We start from the raw sequence: 14456 nt of genomic DNA, 5'->3' as shown, positions 1-14456 counted from the left end.
GAAAGTATTTGTATGGAGTGTAGCCATGTATGGAAGTGAAACATGGACGATAAATAGTTTGGACAAGAAGAGAATAGAAGCTTTCGAAATGTGGTGCTACAGAAAAATGTTGAAGATTAGGTGGGAAAATCGCATAACTCATGAGGAAGTATTGAATAGGATTGGGGAGAAGAGAAGTTTGTGGCACAACTTGACCAGAAGAAGGGATCCGTTGGTAGGACGTGTTCTGAGGCATCAAGGGATCACCAATTTAGTATTGGAGGGCAGTGTGGAGGGTAAAAATCGTAGAGGGAGACCAAGACATGAATACACTAAGCAGATTCAGAAGGATGTAGGTTGCAGTAGGTATTGGGAGATGAAGCTTGCACAGGATAGAGTAGCATGGAGAGCTGCATGAAACCAGTCTCAGTGCTGAAGACTACAACAACAACAACTATAAAGGGATAAGTGATCTTTTCAACGTAGGGGCAATGGTTACTGAAGACAACCAGTCCAGCACAAAGCCTAGAAGAATGTTTACGATGGTAAGAGTAGGTACAGAAGGTAATAAATGTAAATGTCGTCTGACTCGGGCGTTCCGTCGGGGAGATCGTCCGCTGAGTGCTAGATTTTCGATTTGACGCCACTTCGGCGACTTGCGCGTCAGTGGGGATGAAATGATAATTTGGTCAACACAACAGCCACCCGGGAATCGAACCCAGGCCGTTAGGATTGATATTCTGTCGCGCTGACCACCCAGGGGCGGACCGTACAGAAGATATGCAAGCGTAATATTTGAGACACTAATTAAAACTTCCGAAATCGCAATTTGCTCTGATTTTGTTCCCAGTGCACAAATTGTTATGGCGTTACAAACATACAAAATGGCTCTGAGCACTATGGGACTGCTGAGGTCATCGGTCCCCTAGAACTTAGAAGTACTTAAACCCAACTAACCTAAGGACATGACACACATCCGTACCCGAGGCAGGATTCGAACCTGCGACCGTAGCGGTTGCGCTGTTCCAAACTGTAGCGCCTGGAACCGCTCGGCCACTCTGGCCGGCACAAACATATCCATGGTAGAAACATTCATAGGTTCATGTAGATGGGAAATAGTTTTACATCTATTGTGTAATGTATTCGCATTTCACGAATCGGGATTGACATTCGCTGTTTGCGAAACATGAAAATTTGTGGCGGAGCAGAATTCGAACGCGATTCCCACACAAACCCTCTCGTGCTGCAAGCAGCTGACGTCAATCCGGATTCGCCAAATACTGTAGGCTAATGTTTACCACAGCTGTAATGGTCGCGGAACAGTGGAACTGCAATTCTGAAGGACACTGTAATGTGATACAGACTGCAACCATCAAGCTGTATTTATTTCAGAATAACTACGTTTTACCTTCGATTTAAAATCTACTTAAATACACTGGAATACTGAATTAGAACTATTGTGCACTGACATAGACTACTGTCTTACGATGTTTATCCCGTAGTACCCTTGTCACGGCGTAAAGACGCGTCTAGAGCTATGACTTGGCTGACTTTGATGAAGGTTTTTCTCTACTCCAGAGAATGCTGTCTACTTCACCAATGGCAGTTTCAGCTCTGGTTTTGCTTTGCAAAGACGCAGTAGCATTTCCTACACAAAAGGACGTTTCTCAGGAATCCAGTAATTTTCTTTCATTTCCTTTCCGATCTCAGGATCCAATGGCACTCGTGAATGACGTTAGCAGAAAGAGTGTGGTACGCCTTTCTGCCTTCTCATATCACTTACACAGTCTGAAAACAACGTAGTTATAGACAAAATACAGGAGATATCGATAATTCCGAAATTCTTGTATATCTCTAAACTGATGTCAGCTTATCGCTACCGAGAACGGGTATCACGTTTTTGTGTGAACTAAGTTACGACAGCATTTCAATTTTTGTGAATTAAATTCACTCCAGAGAACAAGACGGGCTGCATATCATATACAGTCTTAGTTCCCGTGAGTGAACTTGCGAGATCCACTTAGTTTTGGTTATGCGAGGCAGTATTCGTTGCTTGCGTCAATCATGTCATCCAGCGGTGGCGGCAGAGCGGTTCTAGGCGCTTCAGTCCGGATCCGCGCGCGACTTCTACGGTCGCACTATCGAATCCTGTCTGAGGCATGGATGTGTGTGCTGTCCTTAGGTTAGTTAGGTTTAAATAGTCCTACGTTCTAGGGGACTGATGACCTCAGCAGATAAGTCCCATAGTGCTCAGAACCATTTGAACAGACGATATGCAGCAGTCTGTGTCGGCAGGTCCGATTGCATTTAGTCTGGACCGGGAATACGACACGGCCCTGCTTTTAGCTGTAGAAACGATCTGCATGTGTCAGCGACAATTGCCGTGCAGCCCTGAACGATCAAAGGTGTACCACGTGTAGAGCAGCCACCAGCAACACTCCTAAACCCCAACTCCAGAAATTAAGTTGCTTCTACACTACTGGCCATTAAAATTGCTACACCACGAAGATGACGTGCTACAGATGCGAAATTCAACCGACAGGAAGAGGATGCTGAGACATGCAAATGATTAGCTTTTCAGAGCATTCACGCAAGGTTGGCGCCGGTGGCGACACCTACAACGTGCTGACATGAGGAAAGTTTCCAACCGATTTCTCATACACGAACAGCAGTTGATCGGCGTTGCCTGGTGAAGCGTTGTTCTGATGCCTCGTGTATGGAGGAGAAATGCGTACCACACCGTTTCCGACTTTGATAAAGGTCAGATTGTAGCTTGTCGCGATTGCGGTTTATCGTATGGCGACAATGCTGCTCGCGTTGGTCGAGATCCAATGACTGTTAGCAGAATATGGAATCGGTGGGTTCAGGAGGGTAATACGGAACGCCGTGCTGGATCCCAACGGCCTCGTATCACTAGCAGTCGAGATGACAGGCATCTTATTCACATGGCTGTAACGGATCGCGAAGCCACTTCTCGATCCCTGAGTCAACAGATGGGGACATTTACAAGACAACATCCATCTGCACGAACAGTTCGACGACGTTTGCAGCAGCACGGACTATCAGCTCGGAGACCGTGGTTGCGGTTACCCTTGACGCTGCATCACAAACAGGAGCGCCTGCGATGGTGTACTCTACGACGAACCTGGGTGAACAACACGAATGGCACAACGCCATTTTTTCGGATCAATCCAGGTTCTGTTTACAGCATTATGATAGTCGCATCCGTGTTTGGCGACATCGTGGTGAACGCACATTGGAAACGTGTGTTCATCGCCATACTGGCATATTACCCGGCGTGATGGTATGGGGTGCCATTCGTTACACATCTCTGTCACCTCTTGTTAGCATTGACGGCACTTTGAACAGTGGACGTTACATTTCACATGTGTTACGACCCGTGGCTCAATTCTTCATTCGGTCCGGCCCTACATTTCAGCAGGATAATGCACGACCGCATGTTGCAGGTCCTGTACGGGCCTCTCTGCATATAGAAAATGTTCCACTGCTGCCCTGGCCGGCACATTCTCCAGATTTCTGAGCAATTTAAAACGTGTGGTCAACGGTGGCCGAGCAAGAGGCTCGTGACAATACGCCAGTCACTACTCTTGATAAACTGTGGTATCTTGTTGAAGCTGCATGGGCAGTTGTAGCTGTAGACGCCATCCAATCTCTGACTTAATGCCCAGGTGTATCAAGGTCGTTGTTACGGCCAGAGTTGGTTGTTCTGGTTACTCATTTCTCAGGACGTATGCACCTAAATTGCTTGAAAATGTAATCACATGTCTGTTCTACTATAATATACTTGTCCAATGAATACCCGATTATCACTTTCATTTCTTCATGGTGTAGCAATCTTAATGGCCAGTAGTGTATTTGAGCGCTGATTAAGAAGAGATGAGATAATGTTTTCCTAACGGAATATATTTATCAACAATTTTGAGAAAGTATTAGCGTGTTTAGTCAGTGGCGAGCGTCGGAGACAACTCCACTTAGCACCGATCCCATAATATTGCGCATTCGAGAGGACGACGGTTCAGTCCCGCGTCCGGCCATCCTGATTTAAGTTTTCCGTGATTTCCCTAAATCGCTCCAGGCAAATGCAGGGATGGTTCCTTTCAAAGGGCACGTCCGACTTCCTACTCCGTCCTTCCCTAATCCTATGAGACCGATGACCTCGATGTCTGGTCTCCTTCCCCCAACAAACTAACCCGTAATATTCCTGCTCGCCATCCTGTCGTTTCACGGGATTATTACTTTGGGTCAGTTTCCCGAATGGAGGTCACCCTCACAATTCGCCTAGAAAGTGTGCGTTCGCTTAAGAAACTGGCACCTGTTCAAGCGAGTACATCGCCCACCCCCCACTGCCGACAGGGCGGCGGGTTCCGTGTCCGCAGCCAAAGCCTCACACTGTGGAGCTGCCCGTGCCAGCCAGAGACAGCCGTCCTCTCACTCCTCAGAGAGCGGCAGCTGCGGCGTCCAGCGGGTGTTCAAATGGTTCAAACGGCTCTGAGCACTATGGGACTTAACTTCTGAGGTTGGTCGGTTGGTTGTTTTGGGGGAAGAGACCAAAGAGCGAGGTTATCGGTCTCATAGAGATTAGGGAAGGATGGGGAAGGAAGTCGGCCATGCCCTTTCGGAGGAACCATCCCGGCATTTGCCTGCAGTGATTTAGGGAAATCACGGAAAACCTAAATCAGGATGGCTGGACGCGGGATTGAACCGTCGACCTCCCAGATGCGAGTCTAGTGCCTAACCACTGCGCCACCTCACTCCGTACACTTCTGAGGTTCAGTCCCCTAAAACTTAGACCTACTTAAACCTAACTAAGGACATCACACACATCCATGCCGGAGGCAGGATTCGAACCGGCAACTGTAGCGGTCTACATCTACATGACTACTCTGCAATTCACATTTAAGTGCTTGGCAGAGGGTTCATCGAACCACAATCATACTATCTCTCTACTATTCCACTCCCGAACAGCGAGCGGGAAAAACGAAAACCTAAACCTTTCTGTTCGAGCTCTGATTTCTCTTATTTTATTTTGATGATCATTCCTACCTATGTAGGTTGGGCTCAACAAAATATTTTCGCATTCGGAAGAGAAAGTTGGTGACTGAAATTTCGTAAAAAGGTCTCGCCGCGACGAAAAACGTCTATGCTGTAATGACTTCCATCCCAACTCGTTATCATATCTGCCACACTCTCTCCCCTATTACGCGATAATACAAAACGAGCTGCCCTTTTTTGCACCCTTTCGATGTCCTCCGTCAATCCCACCTGGTAAGGATCCCTCACCGCGCAGCAATATTCTAACAGAGGACGAACGAGTGTAGTGTAAGCTGTCTCTTTAGTGGACTTGTTGCATCTTCTAAGTGTCCTGCCAATGAAACGCAACCTTTGGCTCGCCTTCCCGACAATATTATCTATGTGGTCCTTCCAACTGAAGTTGTTCGTAATTTTAACACCCAGGTACTTAGTTGAATTGACAGCCTTGAGAATTGTACTATTTATCGAGTAATCGAATTCCAACGGAGTTCTTTTGGAACTCATGTGGATCATCTCACACTTTTCGTTATTTAGCGTCAACTGCCACCTGACACACCATACAGCAATCTTTTCTAAATCGCTTTGCAGCTGATACTGGTCTTCGGATGACCTTACTAGACGGTAAATTACAGCATCATCTGCGAACAGTCTAAGAGAACTGCTCAGATTGTCACCCAGGTCATTTATATAGATCAGGAACAGTAGAGGTCCCAGGACGCTTCCCTGGGGAACACCTGATATCACTTCAGTTTTACTCGATGATTTGCCGTCTATTACTACGAACTGCGACCTTCCTGTCAGGAAATCACGAATCCAGTCGCACAACTGAGACGATACCCCATAGCTCCGCAGCTTGATTAGAAGTCGCTTGTGAGGAACGGTGTCAAAAGCTTTCCGGAAATCTAGAAATACGGAATCAACTTGAGATCCCCTGTCGATAGCGGCCATTACTTCGTGCGAATAAAGAGCTAGCTGCGTTGCACAAGAGCGATGTTTTCTGAAGCCATGCTGATTACGTGTCAGTAGATCGTTCCTTTCGAGGTGATTCATAATGTTTGAATACAGTATATGCTCCAAAACCCTACTGCAAACCGACGTCAATGATATAGGTCTGTAGTTAAATGGATTACTCCTACTACCCTTCTTGAACACTGGTGCGACCTGCGCAATTTTCCAATCTGTAGGTACAGATCTATCGGTGAGCGAGCGGTTGTATATGAGTGCTAAGTAGGGAGCTATAGTATCAGCGTAATCTGAAAGGAACCTAATCGGTATACAATCTGGACCTGAAGACTTGCCCGTATCAAGCGATTTGAGTTGCTTCGCAACCCCTAAGGTATCTACTTCTAAGAAACTCATGCTAGCAGATGTTCGTGTGTCAAATTCTGGAATATTCCATTCGTCTTCCCTGGTGAAGGAATTTCGGAAAACTGCGTTCAATAACTCCGCTTTAGCGGCACAGTCGTCGATAACAGTACCATCGGCACTGCGCAGCGAAGGTATTGACTGCGTCTTGCCGCTTGTGTACTTTACATACGACCAGAATTTCTTCGGATTTTCTACCAAACTTCGAGAAAATGTTTCGTTGTGGAACCTATTAAAGGCATCTCGCATCGAAGTACGTGCCAAATTTCGCGCGTCTGTAAATTTTAGCCCATCTTCGGGATTTCGCGTTCTTTCCAGACTGTAGCGCCTAGAACCGCACGGCCACTCCGGCCGGCTCAAGCGGGTGTTCCTTCCTGCCACAGCACGTAGCACGCTCCGCAGTTTGCCCGTCGCTGCTGTGCGACATGACTTTTTACCGCGCAAGACAATTAGCGGTTTGTCGGCTGGGGAAGGAATCAGGGAGTAGAGGGGAGGGCGCGCATTTTGATGCGGGGGGAAAATGCGCATTTCCCCAAACGTGTAAATTGTTTGTGTCAGTCGATGTTCCAAGTGACATTTTCTCCCCGGGAGAAAATGCGCCGATTCTTGGCGGCGTAACAGTTGGACCGCAGCTGTGTCCGCACAGACGTCAGTCTGCTGTGTGGAGCAGGACACAGTGGACGATGAGGACATTTACCTGTTGCTATGTCCACTTTCTGTTGTGGAACTACACGGCTGCTTGAGGAAAAAGAGGAGAAGGAGACGTTTTCGATTAAGAAATGGTTGCAAAGAACAGAGGAGAGTCTCTCACTTAAAACTGTTCCCACTTTCAGAATATGGTCATTTCGACAGTTACCTAAGGATAGATGAAGAAGCACACCAACACTTGCCTTCGTCAGCCATTTACTACAAAGACAGGATGACACGGATGAGAAGATCTGTGGCACATCTCTGTTATGCCAGTCCCGCCTGGATATCCGACCCTCCCTTAAATTGTATAAGTCCTTCCTGAACCTCGACCACCATGCACTCCGCTTTGCCTTCTGTATACGCCTCCCGTTCCCCATGCGGATCCTCTACGATCTCATTCCTTTCCCCTCTGCTCTTATTCCTCGAACATATCCGGATACTCTACACCTCCCGCCGCCTCGATCCCCCTCACCCCCTGGTTGCTCCTCTCCTCTCCCATCCCCGCCCCCTGCCACATCTTCACTGTTGTATCCCCCCTATCCTCCATCTCTACACCCTACATCTCCTTTCCCAAGGTGGCTTTCATCAACTCCCCCTCCCACATGATGCCCTCCCTCCATTTATCCCTCCTATCGACTCTTATCCTCACCCTCACTCCTTTCCTCTGTCCTTTTCCCAGGCTCCCTCTTCCCCCTTTTCCATCCTGTTTTCTCCCCACCTAACCTCTCTATGCCTCCCCTCTCCCCCCCCCACCAGAGTCCTTTTGTATACCCCTCCTCTGCCTTTCCCCACTCCATGTCGCATCTGCCCAGCACCTGCCCCCCCCCCCTTATGGGATCTCGTCCTCCATTGGCTCCTTTCTCCCTCCCCCCTACTTCATTTTTTCCTCTCCTTCCCCCACCCCCTTTCCTTTCCCATCAACTGTCCAGGTTCCCCCTTCTGCCCTCGGCTGTGGTATGTCATATTTGTGCCAAGTTTTTAGTGCAGTGTTCAAGTGAACGTTCAGTGTTGTTCGTCTTTCCAAAGTGTTGCGAACACAAACCATGCTGTCGCTGGGTGTGAATTTTATATCTCTTGTGAACAGAAACCAGACTGTCACTGTGTTTTTTAATTGTCTATTATTTTACCTTTCTGCTTCATATGTATTTTATTAGCATCATCAACACTGTTTTATGTTTTAAGTTCCACGATTTTCCGCCATTTTACCATTTAAGTCACCGATTTTATGCCCTGCTTTTATTATTAATTATCTTAATCTTTTTAAAACAAATTCTGTAGGCTGAAGAGCGGCGTAGTAAGCTGCTGCCAGCCAGCTCCTTCAGGGGGAATCAAACCCCAATAACGAAAAAAAAAGAAAAAAACTGTGGCACAGCATGAGAAATCAGCAGCAACATTAGGATCCTTAGTTACTGGCGTCACATACCGTCATCTGCAGTAAAGCATAACTACTCCACAACCAAGTCTCCCGAAAACTCTGTCAGAAACTTGTGGCGCGTTTCTTCAGTGAGAAATGAATCCATGAAGAAAAGTTGTAAATTTAAAAAATAAAACTGACAAACTAATTATTTAAGTTTTGCGGTTCTCTGTAGCTGTAGCCTTCCTATGTTACAGTTTCCAAGGTCTCAAGAGAGAGTTTGAAGAAAAGTGACAATCTCCGAAACGTCTTGGTCGTATCGAAGGCAAACACGTGCACATTAATCCTCCTCCCGAACTACAGGGCCTACCGTAGCATGGTGTTGCTTGCAACGGTAAAAGCAAATTACCAGTTTATAACGGGTAGACTTTGGAACCAATGACCGGATATCTGATGGTGGCGTTATTGAGAACACAATATTTTACGACAAGCTGAAGTAAAGCAAGTTAAAAGTACCGTGTGAATCTTGTGTTACAGGTAACAAGCTGCCGTATGTATTCGCAGAAGATGAAGCCTTCGTCGTAAGGCGCGACTTTATTAAGCTCTGTAGTCTGAAAGTACTAAATCGTGAGAGGATTATTTGCAATTATCGCCTGTCCCGTTGCCGAAGAAGTGCGGAGAACGTGTTTGCGATTCTGTCTTCCACATTCCAGATCTTCCATAGTACGAATAACCTGAATACAGAAAATATCGGGAGTGCGGTGCTTGCCTCCTGTGTACTCTGTAACCGCTTAACGATGGGGATGGAGCCAGCTCTACGCAGCGCCAGGCACGTTTTAAGCAGACAACGTGCGGGAAGGTCCTTTTGCTGAAGCAGAGGTGGCACGTTCTGAATATTGCCACGATTGAATGCGAGGAGCAAACTGGACTATGGATGTGTTGATCTACCTGTTTGCGAAGCTAAAATTTCGTATTTCATACTTCTGATACACTTACTACGACTATGTGCAGTTTAACTTATACTTATTTCTGAACTCTTGAAAACAGGTCATTTTCAACACTTTTTGTCTTGCTGAAGTGTAAGGAAAAGTAATGTCAGAAGCTGCCCGTGTTTCCGAAACTGTCTTGCTATCAACAACGGATAAGCCTTATATAAGAGTATGGTCCAAAAGAAAATTTGCTATAGATTTCTGTCAAACATAATTAGCAAATATTTGCACAAATGTTTTAATTCTGACGTGATTCAGTCCCCACACTAAAAGTAATAACAGAGAAATCTACCCCTGTTCTTGCCGTTGCTGCACTGGAAATGACAATTTAAATTCCACGGTCGTTATAGGCTACAAATAAAAATTTACACTACTCTTTAATCGTGTCATTTGAACCTCAAGTAAAGAAGTTTGCAAGTGACAGCATGAATGTCATCCACTCTTTCGTAACAAAGGAGTCTTAATGCGCCACAATGACTGCAGCAACTTTTCTGCACAAAAAGCCGCACAGAACTCTACGCTTCTGATAGATTTATGATGCGTTGGTTTGTCAACACACCATGCTCTCCTACCACACAAATTTAAACACGAAAAAAATTGCTCTAAGCACTATAAGACATAACATCTTAGGTCATCAGTCCCCTAGACTTAGAACTACTTAAACCTAACTAACCTAAGGACATCACACACATCCATGCCCGAGGCAGGATTCGAACATGCGACCGCAGCAGCAGCGCGGTTCTGGACTGAAGTGCCTAGAACTGCTCGGGCACAGCGGCCAGCTTTTAACACGAGAACAGCCAAAAAAACCTTTGCATAGTACAAGGAAAGTATTGTGTCTGACAGTTTCACTTCATCACCAAATCTCAAAAGAGGGTACGTGGCGTCACAAAACATTAAAAAAAAGGATACGAAAGGCTTTGTTCTATGAAACATGAACATTAAGGTAATTCTCGAGAATTCACCGTCTACTGACGAAATCTTTAACAGAACCCTTGTTCACCACAGCCTTAATTCCATATAACTGTAAAATACTGAAATGAACACGAGCACAGCGTTTCGTCGGCACAAACATGTCGGCATGGCGTCACGTGTTCTGCTTCCCGAGTGGATTACATGATTTGGAACGGCCATGCACAAAACAGCTTTCGACGTCTGATTACTTTACAAGCGAATTAATATCTGACGTTAATCATGTAAGCGGAAGATGAACGGTTTTAAATTATTCTTAACGTGTGTTCATTCTTAAACACAGGGTGAATACAGTCTCGCCAGTTTGCGCTCCTTTTTAAGGAAAAGCAAGTTTTTCGCAAGACTGAATGTTTCTGACGTCATATCTCGTGGTGTGTGTGTGTGTGTGTGTGTGTGTGTGTGTGTGTGTGTGTGTGTGTTTGGCGGGGGGACTTTAGCGAAAATTATCGAAAGTGTTTGAAATGTAGTCTGGAGTTTGTTTTGAGTCGCTGACTGCCTTCGTTCTGAAATACTGGCTGAATGACGTCGGCGTGTTTGGGCGCCATGCGTTACGTTACCTCGCGACACGCAAAGTTTCCGACTGTGGTACATTCCTAACTGTGTGAAACCCGTAATGTCAGATTATATCTCTGAACGAGTACATTATGACAGCATTTCAAATGTTGAAAGTCGGCCAAAGTAAGCGAAATATTGAAAATTAAATTTCTGTCAGCCCTGCAAACCACTAGAGAGGCAACCTGCAAGCGCTTTTAGGTTGCAGGCAGGCGGTCCATTATCACAGACAACCACGGCTGCTGGAATCCGTGGTGGAAGACGCCGTGTCGCACTGAAACTCACTCAGTCCCAAGTGCTGACTTTGATGGTTTTCGCATACTTGCGTTCTACGAACATTGGTTATTTCGTTGCACCTAATCAGGATGTAATCAACGACTGTGGTATGAAAATTTTGTTGGAATCGACACTGGCTGATAGAAACACTGCCTGACTGAATGTGGCGCTATTGTCCGTTCGTTCCACGTCATTTCCGCTCAGGTTATCAACTGTTAAGTGAATGTAACAAGGCGATTAATAACGGGTGATAAGTAATTAAACACTCGGCACACTAAATTAACACACTATTCGCCATCCCTTTGTTCTCAGTTGTGCGACTGGATTCGTGATTTCCCGTCAGGAAGGTCGCAGTTCGTAGTAACAGACGGCAAATCATCGAGTAAAACTGAAGTGATATCAGGTGTTCCCCAGGGAAGCGTCCTGGGACCTCTACTGTTCCTGATTTATATAAATGACCTGGGTGACAATCTGAGCAGTTCTCTTAGTTTGTTCGCGGATTATGCTGTAATTTACCGTCTAGTAAGGTCATCCGAAGACCAGTATCGGTTGCAAAGCGATTTAGAAAAGATTGCTGTACGGTGTGGAAGGTGGCAGTTGACGCTAAATAACGAAAAATGTTAGGTGATCCACACGAGTTCCAAAAAAAAAAATCCGTTGGAATTCGATTACTCGATAAATAGTACAGTTCTCAAGGCTGTCAATTCAACTAAGTACCTGGTGTTAAAATTACGAACAACTTCAGTTGGAAAGAACACATAGATAATATTGTGGGGAACGTGAGCCAAAAGTTGCTTTTCATTGGCAGGACACTTAGAAGATACAACAAGTCCACTAAAGAGACAAGTTACACTACACTCGTTCGTCCTCTGTTAGAATATTGCTGGGCGATGTGGGATCCTTACCAGGTGGGATTGACGGAGGACATCGAAAGAGTGCAAAAAAAGGGCAGCTCGTTGTGTATTATCACGTTATACGGGAGGGTGTGTGGCAGATATGATACGCAAGTTGGGATGGAAGTCATTAAAGCAAAGACGTTTTTCGTCGCCGCGAGATCTATTTACGAAATTTCAGTCACCAACTTTCTCTTCCGAATGCGAAAATATTTTGTTGAGCCCAACCTACATAGGTAGGAATGATCATCAAAATAAAATAAAAGAAATCAGAGCTCGTACAGAAAGGTTTAGGTGTTCGTTTTTCCCGCGTGCTGTTCGGGAGTGGAATGGTACACAGATAGTACGATTGTGGTTCGATGAATCCTCTGTCAGGCACTTAAATATGAATTGCAGAGTAATCATGTAGATGTTGCTGTACCGATCCTAATTTTTTGAAGTGAGACAACCTATTAGACAGGAGCAGTTCCTTGATGTTGCTCCGTCGCGAGTTATACGGCGAACCACACAAAAGCGTGCAGAACGACATCCGCAGCTTCCATATAATACAGTGAAGTCCGGCTGGCCGCCTTACCTTTCTCTGCTCTTCTCGCCGAGAGGCAGAACTGCGTCGCACGCTTCTAGCAGCCTGGCTGCTCCGTCACAACTGCGCCGCTGCCCTGCTGCAGGAGAACAACTGACTGCCGCCTCGCCAGCGACTGGCGGGGCAGCGGCTCTGACGTCACGAGTCACCCCTCTCCCCCCCCACCCCACGCCTCGATCAATGCAAGCCGTGACCTTCGCGCTCCGTGCAGTGTTCTATTTTTTCCAAGAAGCGAGAACACGCAACGCTTCCTGCGACAGAACTCTGCATTCCGAATAAACAATTCCGTCCTCCACTTGCCTATATGCCCGCTCAGGCTTGTTCGGTAACGACACGACTGAAATCGTAATCGCCTATTTTGAGACCTGAGGCCCTACATTACAGTTTAACCCTTTGCTTCCTGACATAAGAAAAAAATTTACTTTTTAACATTTAATTTGCAGAATTTATGCTATTGTGGCCACAAATGACAGTAGGATATTTTGTAAAATTTTATTTAGTTTTTTTTTTCAAACCTGGTACTCAGAAGACTCCATGGACAGAATCACAACACGCGCAGAAAAATGCTCCAATTTTTATAACTTGTACTTCATTCGACGTAAATATTATATATATTTACATTAGAAAATTAATTAACAAAAATATGATATTTCTGATTTTTTTTTAATTTCGCAAAAATTTACCTTCTAGAGCAACTTCAAAATACATAGTAACCTAGCTATACATTTTTCACAATATATACATATCACATACACTCCTGGAAATTGAAATAAGAACACCGTGAATTCATTGTCCCAGGAAGGAGACTTTATTGACAAATTCCTGGGGTCAGATACATCACATGATCACACTGACAGAACCACAGGCACATAGACACAGGCAACACAGCATGCACAATGTCGGCACTAGTACAGTGTATATCCACATTTCGCAGCAATGCAGGCTGCTATTCCCCATGGAGACGATAGTAGAGATGCTGGATGTAGTCCTGTGGAACGGCTTGCCATGCCATTTCCACCTGGCGCCTCAGTTGGACCAGCGTTCGTGCTGGACGTGCAGACCGCGTGAGACGACGCTTCATCCAGTCCCAAACATGCTCAATGGGGGACAGATCCGGAGATCTTGCTGGCCAGATAGTTGACTTACACCTTCTAGAGCACGTTGGGTGGCACGGGATACATGCGAACGTGCAGTGTCCTGTTGGAACAGCAAGTTCCCTTGCCGGTCTAGGAATGGTAGAACGATGGGTTCGATGACGGTTTGGATGTACCGTGCGCTATTCAGTGTCGCCTCGACGATCACCAGAGGTGTACGGCCAGTGTAGGAGATCGCTCCCCACACCATGATGCCGGGTGTTGGCCCTGTGTGCCTTGGTCGTATGCAGTCCTGATTGTGGCGCTCACCTGCACGGCGCCAAACACGCATACGACCATCATTGGCACCAAGGTAGAAGCGACTCTCATCGCTGAAGACAACACGTCTCCATTCGTCCCTCCATTCACGCCTGTCGCGACACCACTGAAAGCGGGCTGCACGATGTTGGGGCGTGAGCGAAAGACGGCCTAACGGTGTGTGAGACCGTAGCCGAGCTTCATGGAGACGGTTGCGAATGGTCCTCGCCGATACCCCAGGAGCAACAGTGTCCTTAATTTGCTGGGAAGTGGCGGTGCGGTCCCGTACGGCACTGCGTAGGATCCTACGGTCTTAGCGTGCATCCGTGCGTCGCTGCGGTCCGGTCCCAGATAGACGGG

The 14456-nt window shown here is 46.3% G+C and overlaps 1 protein-coding gene across 1 annotated transcript in view; it reads right to left on the bottom strand.

Moving 5' to 3' along the window:
• The window catches only part of LOC126294955 (putative ankyrin-containing lipoprotein Lxx09580), a 65828-nt gene extending 53027 nt beyond the window's left edge, over positions 1–12801 (bottom strand). The window contains exon 1 of the mRNA XM_049987175.1: positions 12697–12801. The gene's annotated coding sequence lies outside the window, so the exon portion shown is untranslated. The remainder of the gene's footprint in view (positions 1–12696) is intronic.
• Positions 12802–14456: the final 1655 nt, after the last annotated feature.

Source organism: Schistocerca gregaria, chromosome 11, assembly GCF_023897955.1.
Source record: "Schistocerca gregaria isolate iqSchGreg1 chromosome 11, iqSchGreg1.2, whole genome shotgun sequence".
In the NCBI taxonomy this organism is placed as follows: domain Eukaryota; kingdom Metazoa; phylum Arthropoda; class Insecta; order Orthoptera; family Acrididae; genus Schistocerca; species Schistocerca gregaria.
Note: the sequence above shows the minus strand (reverse complement) of the source record. Positions and strands in the feature narration are given on the sequence as shown.